This window comes from Ovis canadensis, chromosome 23 (assembly GCF_042477335.2).
Source record: "Ovis canadensis isolate MfBH-ARS-UI-01 breed Bighorn chromosome 23, ARS-UI_OviCan_v2, whole genome shotgun sequence".
NCBI lineage: Eukaryota > Metazoa > Chordata > Mammalia > Artiodactyla > Bovidae > Ovis > Ovis canadensis.
The window spans coordinates 70,791,692-70,813,061 of record NC_091267.1 but is presented as its reverse complement, the minus strand read 5'-3'; the positions used below and the strand labels follow the sequence as shown (position 1 = coordinate 70,813,061).

The following is a 21,370-nucleotide window of genomic DNA, read 5'->3' as shown; positions in this document are numbered from 1 at the left end:
AACAGAAGGTGAGTTGGAAAGTCTCTTTTCTGGGAAGGGGATGTGTGAGAGGTCTGGAGAGGGGATTTCATTCTGGGTAATAAAAATACCTTACAATTGTGAGGACAGTTGTATAATTCTGTGAACTGCACACAGAGTGAAAGGCAGTGAACTGCACACTTTAAATGGGTGTACTGTATGCTTTGGGACTTTTGTCTGCGTAAAGCTGTTTTTAAAAAAGGGCAAGTGCATTACAACATTTAGTTCATTAAATAGACTTCTAGTTAAAGGCTAACAGTAACAAAAGAAATGTTCTTGGTCAAAGCGACATTTGCCTGCATGTTCCTGTACTCACATAGTCATAAGCATATAGTGACAAAAAGTAAGTTCAAAACTGATTTATAGTTCAGAAAAGGAAAACTAGTAAGGTTCAGCCTCTTATAAAACAACCTGAGTTAGGAAGGACCAAGAGATGCTAGAAACCCATCACTAATATTTCAACATCACCTTAAAAGCCTAAAACAATGGTTTAGCTATGAGTGGAGGTCCATCACAACTTAAACAAGACTCTGGTCTGTGCTGACACTGAGCTCACTCGAGGACCCAGGCCCACAGCACAGCTGGGCTGCCCTCTGGACCATCCCCAGGCCCCTCAGCAGAGATCACTCCTGTGAGTCCTGCCTTGGCACAAAACCTACCTGGAGCCTCATCTGTTCTGTTTCTAATTAAATGTGGTCTTGTGACCACACCTGGGCTCAGTGGGACAGGGAGATGTAATTCCACCATCTACCCTGAAGAGTGAAAAAGTTGATTTAAAACTCAACATTCAGAAAACGAAGATCATGGCATCCAGTCCCATCACTTCACGGCAAATAGATGGGGAAACAATGGAAACAGTGAAAGACTTTATTTTGGGGGTCTCCAAAATCACTGCAGATGGTGACTGCAGCCATGAAATTAAAAGATGCTCATTCCTTGGGAGAAAAGCTATGACCAACCTAGACAGCATATTAAAGAGCAAAGACATTACTTTGCTAACAAAGGTCAATCTAGTCAAAGCTATGGTTTTTCCAGTAGTCATATATGGATGTGAGAGTTGGACTATAATGAAAGCTGAGTGCAGAATTGATGTTTCTGAACTGTGGTGTTGGAGAAGACCCTTGAGAGTCCCATGGACTGCAAGGAGATCCAACCAGTCAATTGTAAAGGAGATCAGTCCTGAATATTCATTGGAAGGACTGATACTGAAGCTGAAGCTCCAATACTTTGGCCACCTGATGTGAAGAACTGACTCATTGGGAAAGACCATCATGCTGGGAAAGATTGAAGGCAGGAGGAGAAGGCAGAGGATGAGATGGTTGGATGGCTTCACCGACTCAATGGACCTGAGTTTGAGCAAGCTTTGGGAGTTGGTGACAGACAGGGAAGCTGGCGTGCTGCAGTCCATGGGGTTGCAAAGAGTCAGACACAACTTGAGTGACTGAACTGAACTGATCCTAAAGAGGAAAGATCTAGACATTTGTGAGCAATGTTGACACTCCTAGACACCAAATCTCAAGCTCTATTCCTCGGGGCCAACCGTCCAGAGAGAGGCACTTGCATTCACTGTCCTTTCCATACGTACACAATTCCAGATGGAGGCACTGGCCAGCCACCTGTGGGAAAGAAGGACCTGTACTGTCCCCAGGCACCTCCAAGTCATCCAATCAAAGACCAGCACAGTATCTGCTCCCCTCCTCTCCTCCCCAGCCTCTGTATGAATGGCTGCATTACCCACCTAGACACCCAAGCCACCAACAGAAGCCCAGAGTCATCTCCACCCCAGCCACATCCAACCGAACACCAGGCCCCTCAACAGCTCTGGAACTGGTCCTCTTCTCCAGACTCCAGTAGCTGCAGCCCTAGTTTAGGACCGTGGTCTCATCTGGATCATCACAAAGGCTTTCTAAAACTCTTCATTAGCATGCATCTTGCCTCCGCTCCAAACCATCCTGTGACACCGTCAGTTGAGTCTTTCTCAACTGCTACTATCATCGCCGCCCAATCAAAATATCTCAGCAGCTTCACACTGCCTGTGATCTGCCCCCTTTTCACATCTGGTCTTGCTCTCCTCTATCCCCATGTGGCACATGGACACCCTAAACTGCTGCTTTTCAACCATGCCATGCACCCCCTCCTGTATCTCCAGACACGCTATTACTACTGTCTGAGAAATTTTCCACTCTGGGTGATTTCTCCCCAATATTCAGATTTTAATTCAAGTACTTGCTCCCCTGTGAAACTCTTCCTGCCAAACTCCTTTTTCTCAGAGCAGCCCTCTTTAATACCTGCAGAGCCTCATGAGCAAACCTGGTGGGCAGTGCTTAGCACACCCTCCTGGTCCCCCTCACCTGGCCTGGAAGCTTGCCGAGGGCAGGGGCTTATCTTTTTCTAATCACTGACTGTCTCTCAGACCTTTTCTTTTGTTCAGTTTTATATATACATATATATATATATATACACACACACACACACACACATGTATATGTATTTCCAGATTACTTTCCTTTACAGGTTATTGCAAAATACTAAATTCTCTTGGTTATAAATACTTGTTGCTTACCTATTTTACGTATAGTTTGTATGTGTTAATCACACACTCCTAATTTATCCCTTCTCCCTTTTCTCTTTGGTACTGGTAATTTTTCTATGTCAGACTTTTTTTTTTGTTATTGAATGAATGAGACTATTAATCCAAAGCTGACATTTCTTTTCCTCTCTTGTTAAAAAAAAATTTTTTAAGGCCTCTAATTTATCTGCATAACTATATCCTCCATCAACTTTCCACATTTTTTTTCTTTTGGCCATATCATGTGGCTTGCAGGATCTTCGTTCCCAGGCCAGGGATCAAACCCAGGCTGCGCTTCTTTGGAAGCACAGAGTCCTAACCACTGGACCACCAGGGAATACCCTCCACCTCCTTGGATAATCATAAAGACTGTGCCCCATGGGAAAGACAGTACTACTAGAACCTTCACATACATTACTACATGCACACACTCTGCCAACCCATTGAAATATGTATAATTATCCACTTTTCACAGCTGGGGAAATTGAAACTATGCCAATATGTGTCATATGATAAATCTGACAAGGCTAGTAAGTGACAAAGCCAAGATTTAAACCCAGATGGTCTTCCCTCCAAATGCAAGCTCCACTACTCCACAATTTGGTGGTTAAAATAATAACATTTATTAATAAGAAAACTAAGGCATACTTAGGAATTTTAATTTTAAAAATTTACATCACCTGTTTTTCTACAGCCACAAACTCAGACAACTTTGGAGTCAAAAGGCACTGGGACTCAGAATCTCCTCTGGTAAGACCGCGTTATGGCCCAGTATGCCACAGCACATTGCCTTCTCCATAGACAGCTGCTTGACGATGGACTCTGATGTCTTTCAAAACAACACACCGTGTCTCAGGCTGCTGTTTACCACCCGCAGACAGCTACCCAGTATCTTTTTTATCGGCAGGGGGTGGGGGGGCCGGTGGGGGTGGGGATGCCACGCAGCACGTGGGATCTTAGTTCCCTAATGAGATCAAAGCCACTGCCTTGGAAGTGTGGAGTCTTAACCACTGACCACCAAGGAAGTCCCCTCAGTACCCCTTCTAATGCACCAAGCTTGAATCAGTCATGTGTCTGCTGATCCCACCGCTGGTCTGCTGATCCCAGATCTCTGTATCCTGGCGATGCTCCTCTTCTCGCACCAAGAGCTCCTTCCTCTTTGTCCGTGACCGGCTACTATGAAAACCATGTCTGGTATAAAAAATCTGCCTCCACTGGGCCCACCATTCCCTGATTCTGCCTTCATATCAATTTTTGATATCTGGGTGTTCAGTTCCTCTGGTCTTGATTACTCATGGTGGTTCAGACAGTAAAGCATCTGCCTACAATGCAGGAGACCCACGTTGGATCCCTGGGTCAGGAAGATCCTCTGGAGAAGGAAATGGCAACCCACTCTAGTACTTTTGCCTGGAGAATCCCATGGATGGAGGAGCCTAGTGGGCTACAGTTCATGGGGTCGCAAAGAGTCGGGCACGACTAAGCGACTTCACTTTCACTTTCATTTCCTGCTATGGACTGAACTGTCTCTTCTGAAAATTCACAGGTTGAAACCCTAACTTCCAGAACCTCAGAAGGAGACTGTATTTAGACAGAGGGTGTTTAAAGAGGTGACTATGTTCACATGAAGCCATCAGAGCAGGCGCTCATCCGGCATCATCAGTTGGATCAAGCAAGGTGCCTGTATAGGCGGAAACTCGCACGAAGGAAAGGCCCCGTGAAGACACGGAAAGAAGACAACCATCTACAAGCCAAGGCAAGGGCCCAAAGACGGAATCAAGGCTGCAGGCAAACTTGACGTTGGACTTCCAGCCTCCAGAACTGCGAGAAAATAAGTGTCTGCTATGTAACCCACCCAAACTGTACTGCCTTGTCCTGGCAGCACAAACAGGGTTAACACGTTTCCTTATCATTCTCCGGCCACGTCAGCCAAGACGCAGAGAGCAAAGGGTTTGGGGACAAGCTCAGATCCTGTCTCAGCCCCTTTCCAACCCTGTGACTTGGGGCAAGTGGTTGAATTCTCAACAAAAAACAGGCAGGACACCACGTGCTGTGCATGACTGTTAAGAATTAAACGTGATGGAGAATGTTAGTGCACTTTATTTCTATAATATTTCTACTATGGTTTTAAAAAACTTACCATCTGCCCAGCATTACTCTCAACACTTTATATAAATTAATTCATTGAATCCTCCACAGATATAGAGAACTAGCGGTTACCAGTGGAGAGAGGGGAGGAGTAGGGGCAGACGAGAGGTACAGGACTAAGTGGCATAAACCATTAGGTATAAAATAAGCTCCAAGAATACATCGTACACCACTGGCAATATAGCAAATACCATAACTAGAAATGGAATATAACCTTTAAAAGTTGTGAGTCACTATATTGTACACCTGTAACACATATTACTGTAGATCAACAATATTTCAATTTTGAAAAATTATTTGATCCTCTTAACACCCCTGACATGAGTTCTTCCTTAGCCTGCTTTATAGAAGATTTGCCCAAACTCACATGTGAGAAGTAGAAGGGGCCCTTAACCAGGCAGCCTGGCCCTGACCGTGACCACTGCCCCTGATTCCTCCACCCAGAGGGCGAGGTCTGCATCTATCTCTTGAATCCCCAACACCTGGTTCTCAGGAGACTAAACAACTGGGCACCTGTGACCTCTCCAAGAGCGGCAGCTTTCAGGAGATTTTTGGTAACTGCCCCAAAGTGGCAGGTTCCAAATTATCTTAAAGACCTAAATGAGGCTTTGGCTAAGATATTAAAACCCTGAGCTAGAGCTAAAGAGGCAAGACTTAAGAGCAAATATAAAGGAACCCCCATGACCCCAGAATAAACTCCATCCACAGTTCTGGACACAAGGTCCCCGTCAGGAAACTGACGTGGATGGCATCTCAGGACCCAAGGCCACCCCTGGAGCAGGGACACCCCTGCATCAGGAGGTCATCCCCATGCGTGACCCCGACACCTGGACCGGGCCTCCAGGAAAAGGCAGGCCTTTCCTCTCACTGGACACACCCAAAGCCAGCCTGAGGACGGCTCTTACTACTGGGCACTGTGGCCTTCGCTGTGCTGCAAGCCGAGGCAGCCAGCACCGGCTCCTCTCGCACATCCCTTTCTCAGGACAGTTCTTGAAATCTAATGGCTCTGGAAGGCTGACCCCTTGAAAATGCAAAATGCGTGCTTGACAAGCTAGTCGGTCAACATCACAGACTATGACCCTCACCAGATCATTTCTCATGGGTCACCTTTTGTATTTCTTTCTTTCAAAAAGCACCATTTGAAAATACAACAACAAAAACCCGGGAGTCATTCAATTTGGTTCCCTGAAACTAAGATGTAGTGAGAGGGTTTGGGCTGTTAGGTGCTGGAGTCAGCTTCACAGTATCACACTGACCTGGGACACAAGGCTAGGATCAATACCACCTATTTCCTTAATTATTTTCATAATATAAATAAGAAACAGGAATGAAAAAATAAACACATGGCCCAGGAAAAAAAAAGCAACTTGGGCTAGAAAACATTACCAATGATCCCCAAGCAAAACAAACAGATTCCTTTGTTAATTTAAAAGCTTTAGACTGAAATCTTGATTTTCTGTAACATTCTTTGAAAGTGTTAGTTATTCACTCGTGTCCGACTCTTTCCGACCCCATGGACTGTAGCCCACCAGGCTCCTCTGTCCATGGAATTCTCCAAGCAAGAATACTGGAGTGGGCTGCCATTTCCTTCTCCAGGGGATCTAAGTATTTATTAAGCTGCTACTATGCGCTGCCAGATCCAGAAACCTCAAGAAAGAATAAGACGAAAAAAAAAAAAAAAGAATAAGACGCACTTCCTTACCCTCAAAAGTCTCAGTCTCTTGGGGAAGGTCACGTGCTAACTGAATAGTAACACAAGCATAGCCTGTATCGTAATGTGGGGAAAGCATGAGATATGGAGGAGGGATCCTCAACAGCAACCCCAAAATGAATGGATGCTATACAGTGTCATGATGGTTAGTGGTGGCATTCCTGGGCATCAGACGTCTCACCCTACGGTCTCTTCGCTGCCAAATTTCCAGAAGCCACGACACGTTACAGGGCGACCACTTCTTTCAGCTGCCAGTCACATAGCTGTCAGCCTGCCCCCTCCACGCCCCTCTACCCCCAGGTAGCTGATGTCTATCCACACCTCATAAGCCAGGATTTTTCATCAGTTCCTAATGCCTGCTGGAGGCGCCGCTGGTGGCTCAAAGGTAAAGAACTGTCTGCCAATGCAGGAGATGCAGGTTGGGTTCAATCTCTGGGTCAGGAAGATCCCCAGAGACGGAAATGGCAACCCACTCTAGTATTCTTGCCTGAGAAATCCCACAGACAGAGGAGCCTAGTGGGCTTACAGTTCATGGGGTTGCAAAAGACACGATTTAGCAACTAAACAACACTGCCTGCTGATCTTGACCTTCCCTTTCCTAGAAGGAGATGAGGGTCCACCAACTTACCTGTTACTATCCCACCTCTAGCTTTCTCTGCTTTTCCGAGAAGCTCAGCACACCTGTCTGTCGTAGAGGACACAGCTCAGAATGCTCGCAGGCAGAGTGGTTGTTACAGCAACGATGGGCACATCATTACCATGTATGCATATGGTAACTTATGTACACAGCGAGCCCTCGATTTGCACCGCTGTACAAGACCATGAAAATGACCACACAAACCAAAACCTTGCAAAGTTACCTTATCAATGGAAAAAACCGCAATTGTTCCGTGACCTCTAAAAACTTGTTAAAATATTAAACACTCTTGCCAGGTTGTAAGTGCATAGGGAAATTTTTACACACAGTAAAACTCCTACCATTTGAAACACTGAGCATTGAAATGTTTTCTTTGTTAAAAACATATCATGAATAGTTTAAAAATGCCAGCTTCTTAGAGCATAATTGACAATACAAGGAAGCACCTTGTCTATACCTTGGCCAGCTCTTATACAGTCGGGCGTCTACATCCAAGGGTTCAATATCCTTGGATTCAGCCAACCACAGACTGAAAACATTTGGTTGAAAAAAATTCCAGAAGGTTCCAAAATGCAAAACTTGAATTTGCAGCGTGCCGGCAACAATTTACATAGCATTTACACTGTATTAGGTATTATAAGTAATCTACAGATGGTTTCAAGTGTACATAGGTAGATGTATGGAGGTTATATGCAAATATTATGTCATTCTATATAAGAGACTTGAGCATGCCTGGATTTTGCTATCCTCATGGGTCCTGGAACAAATCAATTCCCAGAAGATATAGGGGGGCAACTGTATTTCTTAACTGAATTCACATTAAATGTTTTTAAGCAACCAACTCAAAGGCACTTAGTACATTCACAAGGCTGTATAAGCACAACCTCTATCTAGTTTTGAAACATTTTCATCACTCCAGGAAACCCTGTACCCATTGAGCAGTTACTCCACCCTGAATTTCCCTTCCAATGTTTAACTCCTTTGCGGCACCCTGGTCTTAAGTTAGCCTATTCCCTCGCAGTTTTTGACGTTTTTGTAACATGTCACACTGGTTTATCACAGGAGGACAAGGCAAAAACCCTAACACATACTTTGCTGTCTGTGCAGGAACTGAGTGTCGTGTGCAATGACCGATCACCAAGAGACTACAGGAAGTGGTGTGATTGGTCACTGACCACAAGGCACATCTGTTATTTATATAGCGATTTGTGAACTGAAACATGAGCATTAAACTGAGTGTTTTTTATGCAATTACTCACAGTTCAGTTAACACACTGGAATAACTGAAATTTGAATTGTGTTAAGGGACTGGTTAATGCACGGTAACAACCTGCTGCATCACCAGACTGTGCAAAGTGAGGAATGTCTACATACGTGGGCATACAGTAATATAAGGGCTTTCCCAGGAGGCCAAGTGGTAAAGAACCTGCCTGCCACTACAGGAGACGTGGGTTCGATCCGTGGGTCGAGAAGATCCCCTGGAGAAGGAAATGGCAACCCACTCCAGTATTCTTGCCTGGAAAATCCCACAGACAGAGGAGCCTGGTGGGCTACAGTCCATGAGCTTGCAAAAGAGTTGGACACGACTTAGCAACTGAACAACAACAACACAGTAATCTCAACTTGTATACACACATTTACGCACAATTCATAGATCGTGTATAGTTAGTAGTGTGAGAATGAGCAGCAGTGCAGTGAATCAGTGCCACCGGAGAAATCAATACGCAAAATGCAGGGCCTGCTCTCTGTCCCACTGAGTGGGTTCTGGACCCACAGCCACTGAGCGCCCAGAGGGCACAAGCCAGCTCAGCCCGACCCTCGTGACGAGCATCTTCCACCTTCCTTGTCCCCTGTGACCTCGGACACCAGATCACAGGCTGGTTTGTGGCCCAGGAACAAAGGCTGAGCAGCTGGAAAGCAACGGCCAGAGGTCCAACGTTTCCATATTACATTTGTATATGACCTATTTTATTTGACCACACATATTTTCAGAAGGAAAACAAAATGACCTCAATGTTGGGCCTACGAGAGGGCCCTGAGCAAGAATTCCCTAAAAATGCATACTATTCACTGTACAGAATTTTTGTCACACATATGCAGAGGCCAAAATTTTCAGGTTATAAAATGGCAAGTTTCAGGTGATGAGCTACTACAATAAATGTCTGTTTTTTGTTGTTTTTTTTTTAAGACTTCCCAGGACCCACGCTTCTGTAGACAGACACATGGGCTCAGTTCTCCAAGTGCTTGACCCTCCACTAGATACCGCCTCTGACGCAAGGGATATGTTATCCTGGTGCAGTGTTGGGAGGGGGAGAAGGAGGAGCCAGGGGAGAAAGGAAACTGTACACCCAACATTATTTCCAAATGAATTATTGGCAGCTTGGGGAAAAAGTGTTTAGGAAAAGAAAAACAGAGAAAAGGATAAAATCGGGCTTGGGATGAAGTCACTACATAACCAACCAATCAAGGAATACGATACACAGACTCTTCGTGGTTGTTAAGCTCCCTGGCAGGCAGATCGACACGGGCAGCTCAGTAAGAGGGTTAACTACTTGCTTCTAAACTAATTTAAGATAATATCCCCATTCATTTCATCATAAATAATTCACCCACTTTCCAAGAAGCATCAAATTAAACAGGAAAAAGCCTTCTACACTGGCTCTGCCCCTTCTCCTGGTTTACCCTTGACACTCGCTACAAAATAACTGACAAGGGCAGAACCAAGCATCTGAAGAAGTTTAAACAGGCATCTGTCCTCCGACAAAAATTCATATAATAGAAACAGAATTTTGAATGCAGTTCCCTCTTTCATGATGCCGTTCTGTGGGCTACTGAAGTGCAGATACACAAATATCTGATTTGCACACGGAGGCCCACAGGTCCTCAGTGCGATGAAAACACGGTGGCCTGTTACTTAAGTGACACTTGAGTAAACCTAGAAGCACTGATTTGAAACCTCAGCCCTCATTACCCAAAACAAAGCATCAGCTCTTTCCGTGTCCAGGCACTCCAGACACCAAATGCAAATTAAGCCAACAGGACAAAACCCATATTCAGAAGGCGCAGATTGCAAAAGCCTTGTTCTGAGTTCAGCCATTCATGGGCCCTAAGGAGGACACGGCCCGGGAGAAACACAGCTGGGCCATACTCAACATCCCCAGAAGCCATGCTTCTTTTACAACCGAAGTGTTTGGTTCCACTTATCTTTCTCTTTAATCGGTTTCCTTTCCTGCTTGGCTCTATAACAATGAAAACTGTCATTTCATCTAAAAGAATGAGACAGGCATTCCCTGCTTGCATTTTTGAAGCTACAGAGAAAACTTCTTAGACTTAAAATCAATTTTTTTTTAAACACCCTAAAAGAAACGTCATACGCTAACATCCATTTCCATTAACTCTGTTAACAGTGACGTGGGTAAGAAGGTCTTTTCTTAGGTTTTTTCCGAAAAGCCAAGTTACCTTTGGATTGAAAGTTTGGGATTAATACATGCAAACTGTTATGTACAGAATGAATAAACAAAGTCCTACTGTGTAGCACTGGAAACTATATTTAAAAACCTATGATAAACCATATGGAAAAGAATATTTAAAAGTGTTTATGTACGTATAACTGAGTCATTTTGCTGTACAGCAGTAATTAACACAACATTACAATTCAACTATACTTCAATAATAAGTAAAATAAAGGGGGGTGATGGTTCTGGGAGGAAAGAAAGTAAGCCAAAAAATAAGGTTTTTTAGATATTTGCCACCATCCACAGGGTTTACTTCCACCAGAGAATATGGCTTACACAAGAGTCAAAATGTTCCCCAGTGGAGAAATAGGACTATTTTAGCCAAGTCTTAGCCTGGGCAGTGTCTCCAGTGTGGGAGGGGTGCCCAAAGAGTGCATCACACCCACGCACAAAACCCGGGTTTAGGGGAACGTGCTGGTGTGTGGAGAGGGTACAGGACCTGTCCCTACAGGTCTGTACACTTAAGTCACCCGGGAAAGGAAGGCCCTTCCCACCAACCACCCTCAAAAGCAGGTGCAGGAAATGCCCACCACACTGCTCTGGCCTCCAGAAGAACTGGCTTTCCGAAGCCACCGTCTAACATCATAATCCTCAACTTTCCAAGAGAAATTTCTGAATCAACCAGGATGACTCTGCCAGGCAAGGATGTGCCCTTCGCCATGCAACCCCTCCTAGACTTCACCCCCAGCCAGACCGCGTCCCCATTCAGACCCCGCCCCCAGCCAGACCTCCTCCCATCCGGACTCCGCCCCGCCCCGGACTCTGCCCCTAACCAGACCCCCTCCCACCCAGACTCCGCCCCCAGCCAGACCTCCTCCCAGCCAGACTCTGCCCCCAGACTCCGCCCCCGGCCAGACCCCCTGCCACCCAGGCTCCGCCCCCACCCGACTCCGCCCCCAGCCAGGCCCCGCTTCCCCAACCAGACCCTGCCCCCCCAGTCCAGCATCAGGCTGGCAAAACACTCCAGCATATATTCTGGTGAACACACAGCTGCCAGGAGGACGTGGGGCTTGCCTTCCTTCAACTGAGCAGGCCTCACCCCAGCAATTGCTCTCCTTGTTCTGGCTGCCAGGAAACTGAGAACTACCTGAAATCCATTTCCTAGCCCTTCCTTCCTGGTTCTGTTAATCATTCTCATTGTATTGGGCCTGCACTTTTATTGTAAGCTGTCCCATTATTTTCTATAGCAGGTAGTGTACCAAACAACCAAAAGCGGGATATCACCTCTCTGACATGAGGCTGGGTGTCCTTGAAGGGCTTTTCTGCTCTGTGCATGGACACTAATGTAGCCGCTCAAACTACTCCTCAGTCTCAACACTCTCAAGGACCACGCCACACCTCTTTGGGTCTACTTCAAACGCCCAGGCCAACGTTTCAGGATAGAACTTTTCCATTCACACAGAGATAAGAAGTTGCCAAACAAAGAATAACATGAATCCTGGAGAATCACAGGAACATCATGACTCGACCTAGGTGGACAGATGCAAGAACAAAGGATTCCCACAGTAAGAAGTTTGTCACAACCAAGGACACTGCCTTCCCTTTAAACATCAACCAACGCCACCGACTTCCCTTTAAACATAAACGAAGTCTGAATTCTATCTCAGATAAAGGGGGTTCTTTGGAACCCTAGTTCAACATCTTCTCAGTCTGCTGGCTTTCTGAATAAAGTCACTGTTCCTTGCCCCAGCAACTCATCTCGATATGCTGGCCTGTCATGCAGGGAGGACTCAAGCCTGTCATACAAGCTTGGACTCAACAACATGAACACCTCCAAATGCCTGTCACCCTCGTCTGGCACACTGTCCCAAGTCTGTACCTGAGACCACTCCTCTCTTCTGATGACCATCTGCAGACCTGACTCCAGTATGTGCTGCTCAGAAGAGAAGGTCCTTGGGCTCAACTAAGCCTAACTTTAGATAGCATGTCACACATGCCCTGACTCACTCCAACCAGATAAAGACCCGAGAATTCCTGCTATTGTGCTGAGGATGCGACTCGGGGCTCTGACTTTTGTCTCTGACATCCTTTATGAATCAAAGAGCAGGGCACTTGGCCTGGAGCTGTATCCGTTCAACCACGCAGGTCAGTTGTGTGTTTTCCCTTTACTCCTCATGGGAACGGAAGGCTTCTCCCACTTGGAATGGCCCATGCGTTCACAGCCTGCTTGCAGACTCCAGATGAATTCTGGCCAAGGATTCAGCAGCTCTGTGTTCTAAACACCACTTAGCACAGAGCTGGCACTGCTAACGCACCATCCCTGACAGTAAGTTACAATAGTCTCATTTCCCTCCCATCGGAATAAAAAGCCACAGAGCTGGAGGGTTATGTCCTATGTCTTGGGAACAAAACAAGCCATCATGCATTCACCTTATTTTTTCTTTCCTCCTTTTTTTTTTTTTTTGGTAATTTAAGGAAGATTTCTAAATGGTTTGCCACTTGAGACGTCCCAGTTTGATCTGCAATTTTATGACGCACTGACCTTAGTGCTCTGAAGATTAAAATCTTAAATGGCTGATGTTAAATCAGTAGAGGAGAAAAACCCCAAGCTTCTAACCGCCACCTTCTGTTCTTCCACACGCCAGTTTGCTGCACTGATACCAATTTTGCCAGGCTGAGAAGAGTTCATGTCTGAACACAAACACAGCCGTCCATGATTGATGGACGTCAGGACAGATGATCAGACAGTTCCACTGTGAGAGGAGTAACTCATGACAGCACAGAGAAGCGGAGAGCTGGCTTCGGAATGCACCGAGGCTCCTTGTTTTAAACAAAACTCACCACGACACGAAATGTAGCTTTACACAAAAGCCAGGGTAGGGAGTTTCAGGTAAAGACAACCACAGAATGACTTTTATCATCAAACCTCACTGTAAGGTAACTCAGCATTCAAACATAATCCTCACACAGCTATCGGTGATAAAGTACCCCCTAGAGATGGTGGCTCAGATGGTAAATAAATCTGCCTGCAATGCAGGAGACCTGGGTTCAGCCCCTAAGTTGGGAAGATCCCTTGGAGAACAGAAAGAGAATGGCTACCCACTCCAGTCTTCTTGCCTGGAGAATTCCATGGGCAGAGGAGCCTGGCAGGTTACAGTCCTGAGGTTGCAAAGAGTCAGACACAACTGAGCAACTAACACTTTCACTTCTCACTTTCAGAGATGAAGACAACATAAATAAAAAGACTCAGACACTAACAGTAGGTTCTACCAAGGAGTCCCATTGGGAAGAGACCAACTCATTCCAGTAAAAGCAGCCCCAAAATGTACACACTTGGCATTCCCGAAACCTAAGGCCTAAAATTCTAGATCCTATGAGACAAAGCTTTCTAGCAGAATCAAAAGTGTGTTGGTATGCCTTGTTTTTTTTATTTTTGTTTTGGGCGGTTTTCTTTGCTTCTTTGTTTTTTCAGTCAGACCTCACGCAGCATGGCTTCCTTCCCTGGTGGTTCAGATGGTAAGAAATCTGCCTGCAAAAACACTCTCAGTTTTTCACTTGGCATGCAGGATTTTAGTTCCCTACCAGTGATTGAACCTGTGCCACTGCACTGGAGTGTGTGTGTGTGTGTGTGTGTTAGTTGCTCAGTTGTGTCCAACTCCTTGCAACCCCACAGACTGCAGTCTGCCAGGCTCCTCTGTCCATGGGATTCTCCAGGAAAAAATACTGGAGTGGGTTGTCATGCTCTCCTCCAGGGAGTCTTCCTGACCCAGGGATTGAACCCGTGTCTCTTGCATCACAGGCAGATTATTTACCATCTGACCAGAGTATTAACCACTGGGACTGCCAGGGAAGTCCCAGGGTGTGCCTTATTTTATGCTTAAATAAGAACACTAGGAAATGCCCCCAGTGAGAAATAGAAGAAAATATGGAAATGATTACAGGGAACCCACAGAAACATTCAAACTCCACTGAGGATTTGCAGCCCCACTGTCTCAGCATCCAGGAACCACGTGGGTGAGGGTTCCGTGTGATGCTGGGGGGTGGGCACCTCCAGCCAGATGCCCTCCCAAGGCTGTCCCTCCACCCTTCAGGCCAGACTAGGAGGTTGCTGGCAGGGGAGGGGAGGCTCTGCAATTAGCCCCACCCACCTGTCCAGACCTCACCTCGCCCCACTGCCCCCACCCTGGGCAAATCCAATTATGCCACATCCTCTGAAGGGACCCTGGTACTTTCCGGCCTCACCCCTGTGTCCACGCTACCCCCACCGCCTGGGATTAACCCCCTCCCATCCCCACCTCACCTCCATTTTTTCATCTTTCAAACGCCTGCCCACCCTGCAAGGCCAGCTCACAGCACAGCCTCATCTGAAGGGATAGAGCCGCCCCCTTTCCTGGACAGCACAGGCCCCAGGCTTCCCCAGGCTCTGGGACAACACAGACGCACAACGATGAGTGAAGCAACCAGTGAGCAAATGAATCAGGAGTGAGCAGGTGTGAGAGGGGAGGGGTGAATGAGTGGGAAGGGGAGCGGAGGAGAGGGGGCAGGGCACGCTTTCTCCCCTAAGGGCACACTCCGCAGCACCAGCCACTATACAGTCTTTGCTCCCTTTACCAGTAAGCACTGAGCAGCCAGTCCCTCAGTAAGGCTCCCCTGGATAACCGTGGCCCTCCTCACCCGGCTCCACGGCCCTGGGAGCCAAGCACAGCTCAATAAACAGCAGACAACCAGCCCCTCAGGGACTAAGAACTCAGATCAACGACATCACGTTGGGAGGAAGGAAAAGAATGAGGAATAAGGGCTTCCCCAGTGGTCCAGTGGTTGAGTCCACTGTGCAATGCAGGAGACATGGGTTCGATCCCTGGTCTGGGACGATCCCACTTGCCGTGGAGCAGCTGAGTCCATGTACTGCAACTGTTGAGCCCGCGAGCCTCAACTACTGAAGCGTGTGTGCAACAAAGAGAAACCACCATAATAAGAAGCCTGCACACCACAACTAGAGCACACCCTGCTCACCGAAACTGGAGAAAAGCCCGCAGCAACAAAGACCCAGCATAGCCAAAAGTAAATATATACATAAAACCATTTAAAAAAAAACAAAGAGGAATAAAAACCTCCTGAACCACAGCTTAACCTGTAACACATCTAGAAAGATGTCTGAGTCTATATATATTTACAATCAGTGGACAATCTGAAATTTTCAGGGCATACCTAGAGCCTTCTAAGCGGTCAACCCAGCAGTTGGGAGAGCCTCAATGCTGCCTAAATTTAAAACCACCACCAAGCCTTTGTTTTTAAACTCATAAGCCATGAATGAGCTTCCCTGTGGCTCAGCCAGTTAAGAAATCTGTCCACAATGCAGGAGACCTAGGTTCGATCCCTGGGCTGGGAAGATCCCCTGGAGAAGAGAAAGGCTCCCCACTCCAGTATTCTGGCCTGGAGAATTCCATGGACTGTCCATAGGTTTGCAACGAGTCAGACACGACTCAGAGACTTTCACTTCACTTCACTTCAGGCCATGAACAGGGAAATCCTCTTTGAATTCTTCTTTCAGATTTCCTTTCTAGGTGTTTGTGGCAGAGTGGAGGCAACAGTCTGCGCTACGAGCCCACACATTTCTCATGTGCCCCTGAGGCAGCTCCACAGGGACGGGGTCTGCCTTCACCCCCACACCCCCAGCTGCCTGGTCTCCCAGCCCCCCAGGATCCCACCGCCCATCCAGGCCGGCCCAGGGCCGTGTGATCTACAGGCAGAGACGAAAGCCAGCTCTGCAGGGGTGGAGCAGGGACAGCTGGGCCCTGAGGTGTGATCAACTGAGAAGCAAGGGGCGACGGGGTGCACGCCGCCAGAGCATGTGGAGCGCACGGGAGCACCAGGTAACGCGGGAGCGGTGGGCCGGGAGGGCCGGGGCGGCCAGGCGAGGCTGCCCTGCAGCTGAGGAGGGCTTTTCGCAAGCTGCACCAGAGACACGGGCCTTTACTTTGCACAACATGGAGACAGGCACCGGCCACCACAGTGACAGCGCCAAGGGACGAGGGGAGGGGGGAGTCGGGCTTCAAGAAAACGTGCCACGGGCCTGCCTCCACTGTTCCGGAAGCGCCCGGGGTGGGGCTGCACATCCCCCGCCAACATCATACCAGGTGGGCAGCAAGCGGTAAAGACTGGCTCCCACGTGCAACATCCAGTAGGATTCCTCCAATCTGAACCGACTTCAGACCTGCTATTTCACTCGTCTACATAACGCAGACCATTTCCTTAGTGCGTCAGTGCTGGTTATGTTTGGAGAGTAGATCTGAGGATTCTCCCCCAGCGAACATCATACGATGCTTGACCTCTGTGTTGGATCAGCAGATGATACGAAAGGGCAGGCCAGAGAGGGGCGGGCCCCTGGCTGTGTCACATGCTTTAATGTGACAAAGCTTCTTCAAGTGAAATAACCACCACGGAAGTGAATATATGCAGGCTCAAGAGCCTTGGCGGTATCCAGCTTCATTTGGGGTGGGGTGGTAGTTTTTTATTTTTTTTTCACCCAGCCTGGAGATAACTATTTTGTTACTCCTGCTTTTCAAGAAAAACCTGCCGCGATACCAGTTAGTCTAAGGGACAAGGACGATTATGAAATGTTAGTACTCACCAGTTATGACAGATTGGAAGGCTGAGTCAGGACAAGTACATACCACCATGCCTTATGCGTTTCTCATCAAACAGCTTGCTATCACTCAAAATCACTGTGGAATGAATACTTCTTGAAAAATTCCTATGTGAAAAAGCACCGTGCTAGACAGCGTGTAATTTAATAAAAATCACTATCTTCAGCAAAACCCACATTGCCGAGAGCTCACAGCCTATGAAGGAACCTACCTACAACCATCTCTGCTTCACGGAAATGTCCTCCTATCTAGGCAACAGGAATCCCTGTTAAAACAGAATCTGTTCACATGTTGCTGACACTCCACTGAAAACAGGGAACACACGGGATCTTTTCTCTCTGGTACTAGGGAAGTGAAAAAGAAAGTGTTAGCTACTCAGTCGTGTCTGACTCTTTGCGACCCCATGGACTGTAGCTCGCCAGGTTCCTCTGTCTTGGAATTCTCCGGGCAACATTACTGGAGTAGGTTGTCATTCCCTTCTCCAGGGGATCTTCCTGACCCAGGGATCAAATGCACATCTTCTGTATTGTAGGCAGATTCTTTACGACTGAGCCAGCAGGGGAGGTACCAAAATCTGTGACTTCTTAAATCCCACATAAATCAAAAGGTTGATGCTTTGCACTGCACCTACCTAAAATGCTATTGCTTTTGTGCTGCTAAACAAACTGCAAGCTCTTCTGGATCAAGAATTCTCTCTCAAAAAAAAAAAAAAAAGAATTATCTCTCACTTATCTCCTTCTCTCCATAACACTTGATAGTGCTGTGCCAAGTGGCTGATGGAGTCAGTCCAGAAAGAGCAATTCCTGCTCACCTTCACTTACTCAAAGCAGTCTAGCAGCATTCCTCAACGACCTTTGTACCTCCATGCCTTTCCCCTGAATCAGTCCCATCAGAATCATCTTGCCTACTGCTCTCTACCTGTCCTGCTCAGCACTGTCATCTCTGCTATGCCCCTCATAAGACCAGGCCTTGGCATGTAGTCAGGGTTTCCTTGGTTGTTCAGATGGTAAAGAATCTGCCTGCAATGCAGGAGACCTGGGTTGGAACCCTGGGTGGGGAAGATCCCCTGGAGAAGGGAATGGCTACCCACTCCAGTATTCTGGCCTGGAAAGTCCCATGGACGGAGGAATTGGGTGAGCTACAGCCCGTGGGGTCCCAAAGAACTAGACATGACTAAGTGACCAACACTCACTTTCGGCACATGGTGCCCCGCCAGACCCGCCTCTGCTTCCCAATTCCAAATAACAGATGCTCGGCAATCCTTCTTGCATTCTACGCATAAACCCACACCCTCATCCCAACCTCCGAATTCCCAGCAGATCTGAATCATCTGGGTCACATGATTCTATCATTTATCTCATGTGCAAAACCTCCAGCTGGTGTGCCCACATTTTTACCCCCCGTGTGGCCAACACCCTCCAGCTGGTCGAAGTATCTCAAACGAGGGAGGAAGATGCTGCTGGCAAGTCGTGGCACCTGCCCTGACCCCAGCCCCTCTCATCTCACCTCTCACCCGTACCTTCAACTTGGTTCTCATAAGGCTTGTTTGCCACACTTGGAGCTGACACAGAGCTACGAAGAACACTTAGTACGCGGAATGACAGAATGACGGGCTCCAGAGACAACACTGAACAAGCGAGTCTGACACTCCACACCTGGAGCCAAAGGGCAACAGGGTGGAGGTGCTTGCAGGGGAGCAGTCCAACACCCTCTCCCGGGGCAGCAGGGCCTGGCTCTTCTAAGAGCCCACAGTGCTAAGTGGTCGTACAGGAGCTTCTGCGGTCTTGGGCAACATTCACAACAGCCCTACAGGCCTATTTACAGGAAGACAAAACCTCACACCATCGTGTGTTAGCGGAACACAGCCCAGCAGCTAAGAAGGCAGCTTCTGGAGGCCTCCGCTAGGACAGAAACCCTGGCCCCTCCTCCTCCTCCTGGCTGCAGGAGCATGGACAAGTTACATAACCATCTCCAAGATGCCAATGGCTCATCTGTAAAATGGGGATAAAGCTAATACGTACAGTCCTGTCTCACATGAAGATTAACTGCAAATTAAATGTAAATCCCTGTCAAGCCCTGAGCAGCGGTGCCTGGTACGGAGGAAGCATCAATGAACGGCGGAGATGCAGCAGCTGATCATCCTTCCCTGGGTGCTAACCACACCCAGTCCCCACTGGGCAAGCGACACATACAATCTCACTTCTCCTCTTATAAATGAGGACCCAGGGATCCTCTTATGGGGTCCCAGAAGGTTCAACAGTTTGCCCGAGGACAGAGAAGTGCACGTGAACACGACATCTCAGGGACTCCAAAGCCTGAGCACTGTCCACTCTGTTGCACTGGAAGGTTCTGGAACCTTCCACGGTGCCAAATTCTGGTCACCACACATGAAGAGAGATGCAAACTGGCAGCCAGCCAGTGGAGGGCCTGGTTCTGGTGGAGAGGGTTCCACAGGTGGGCAGGAAGGGCCTGGGAAGGTTGTCATGCGGACTTGGGTTCAGCCTGGCTCTCTCTCAGCTCCTATGATGGAATAAGGGTGAGTGTGCAGAAATGACAAGAAGGCTGATCCCTCCTGCGCTAGTCTACCAGGGCTGCCATAACAAAACAGCACACACGGGGTGCCTTGCACGACAGGAATTTATCCCTCATGGTCCTGGAGGGCAGAAGCCCACCATGAAGGTGTCCACATGGCCGCTGTCTCCAGAGGTCTCCCTCCTGGGCTGGCAGACAGCCACGTGGTCGCTGTGTCCTCACAGGGCCCTCTCTCCTGCATCGTCCTGATGGCTCCTGACCCCTCCTTATCAGGATACCACTCAGACTGGACAAGGGCCGCCCTAAAGGCCTCACTTTAGCTTAATCATCCCTATCTCTCAAGAACTGAGGATTAAGGCTTCAGCATAAGAATTTGTGGGCTGACATGATTCAGGCCATGACCACCCCTCAGAAGAAGGAAGACTTTCCTGTGTCACTATCCCAAGTCTGGAATGAGGGGCTTCAGGAGGAACCGGACTCCCAGCCAGCAGGGACACACAAGCAGCAGCAAGACAGTCACTGGCCAGAGAGGTTCGCTTGCTTGGATGCTGGGCCACACCATCTCCACTCAGGCTCTCATACACACTCTAAGTCCACGAGTCAATGGAGTCTTAGGTCGCTGTTTTCTAAGTTTTTTAAACAACACACCTCTATACAAACAAACAAACAAAATCTACAAAAAGAACAAGCAGCAAAGTCAGAGACTGCAATGGCCGGGCTTCCCTGGTGACTGCCTGCCACCGCAGGAGACACGTGCCACAGAGCAACTAAGCCCGTGCACCACAGCTACCAAGCCTGTGCTCCAGGGCCAGCAGCCCGTGCTGAAGCCCGTGCACCCTAGAGCCCATGCTCTGCAGCAAGAGAAGGAACCCACACACGCCAACTAGACAGGAGCCCCCAATCTCTGCAACTAGAGAAGCGCCTGTGCGGCAGTGAAGATCCAGCACGGTCAAAAATAAGTATTTTTTTAAAAAAGGAAAGGAAGTTGCAAGGGCAATAAGATAAACCCACAAGATATGCTCTGGTTAATACCACTAAGATGAGAAAGAGCAATTCGCCGAAGAACAGAGAAGAAACCCACAAAAGTTCACAGGAGCTCAGGAGCTTCTCGTATTGAGCTCCCCTCATGATCCAGTGACGAGGACTTTCAGGCCCGCCACTCCCATAATAATTTACGCTTAGCGTAATAGCTCCTTAAAAGGCCCCTCAACTGTTCACATACAGTTTCATTTGTGAGTCAGTCTTGGGAGCTCTGGGCAATGACCACTAAGTACAAACACAGCCTCAAAGGAAGAGAAGGAATCAAAGGTGATGCTGAGGGCATGGCCAGGGTTCCGCCCAAGACCTGAAGAACACCCCCGAGTTCTACAGTTCTGTCCAAAAGGCTGACAGCTCTTACTTGGAGCTGCTGTTTTCAGAGGATGCAAATGTCTCCCAATCACCTTTCTGAGATGCATTTCAAACCATCTGAACCTGGGGCTTTCTAAGATTCCAATCTTATGGTCTTAAGCATCATACCATCTTATTCAGTGCCCATCAGCCACTTCTAAAAGCTTTCTCTCCTAAATCAACAACCCATACTAGTCACATTGTCTTCAGGGTTTTTCCTATGAACAAACTAGAATTATGAGATGAAACCTGAATGGAGGAGGAGGC

The 21,370-nt window shown here is 47.7% G+C and overlaps 1 protein-coding gene across 3 annotated transcripts in view; it reads right to left on the bottom strand.

Moving 5' to 3' along the window:
- NEDD4L (NEDD4 like E3 ubiquitin protein ligase) overlaps positions 1-21,370 on the bottom strand; it is a 371,893-nt gene that overhangs the window by 306,702 nt on the left and 43,821 nt on the right. The gene's annotated exons all lie outside the window — the stretch shown is intronic.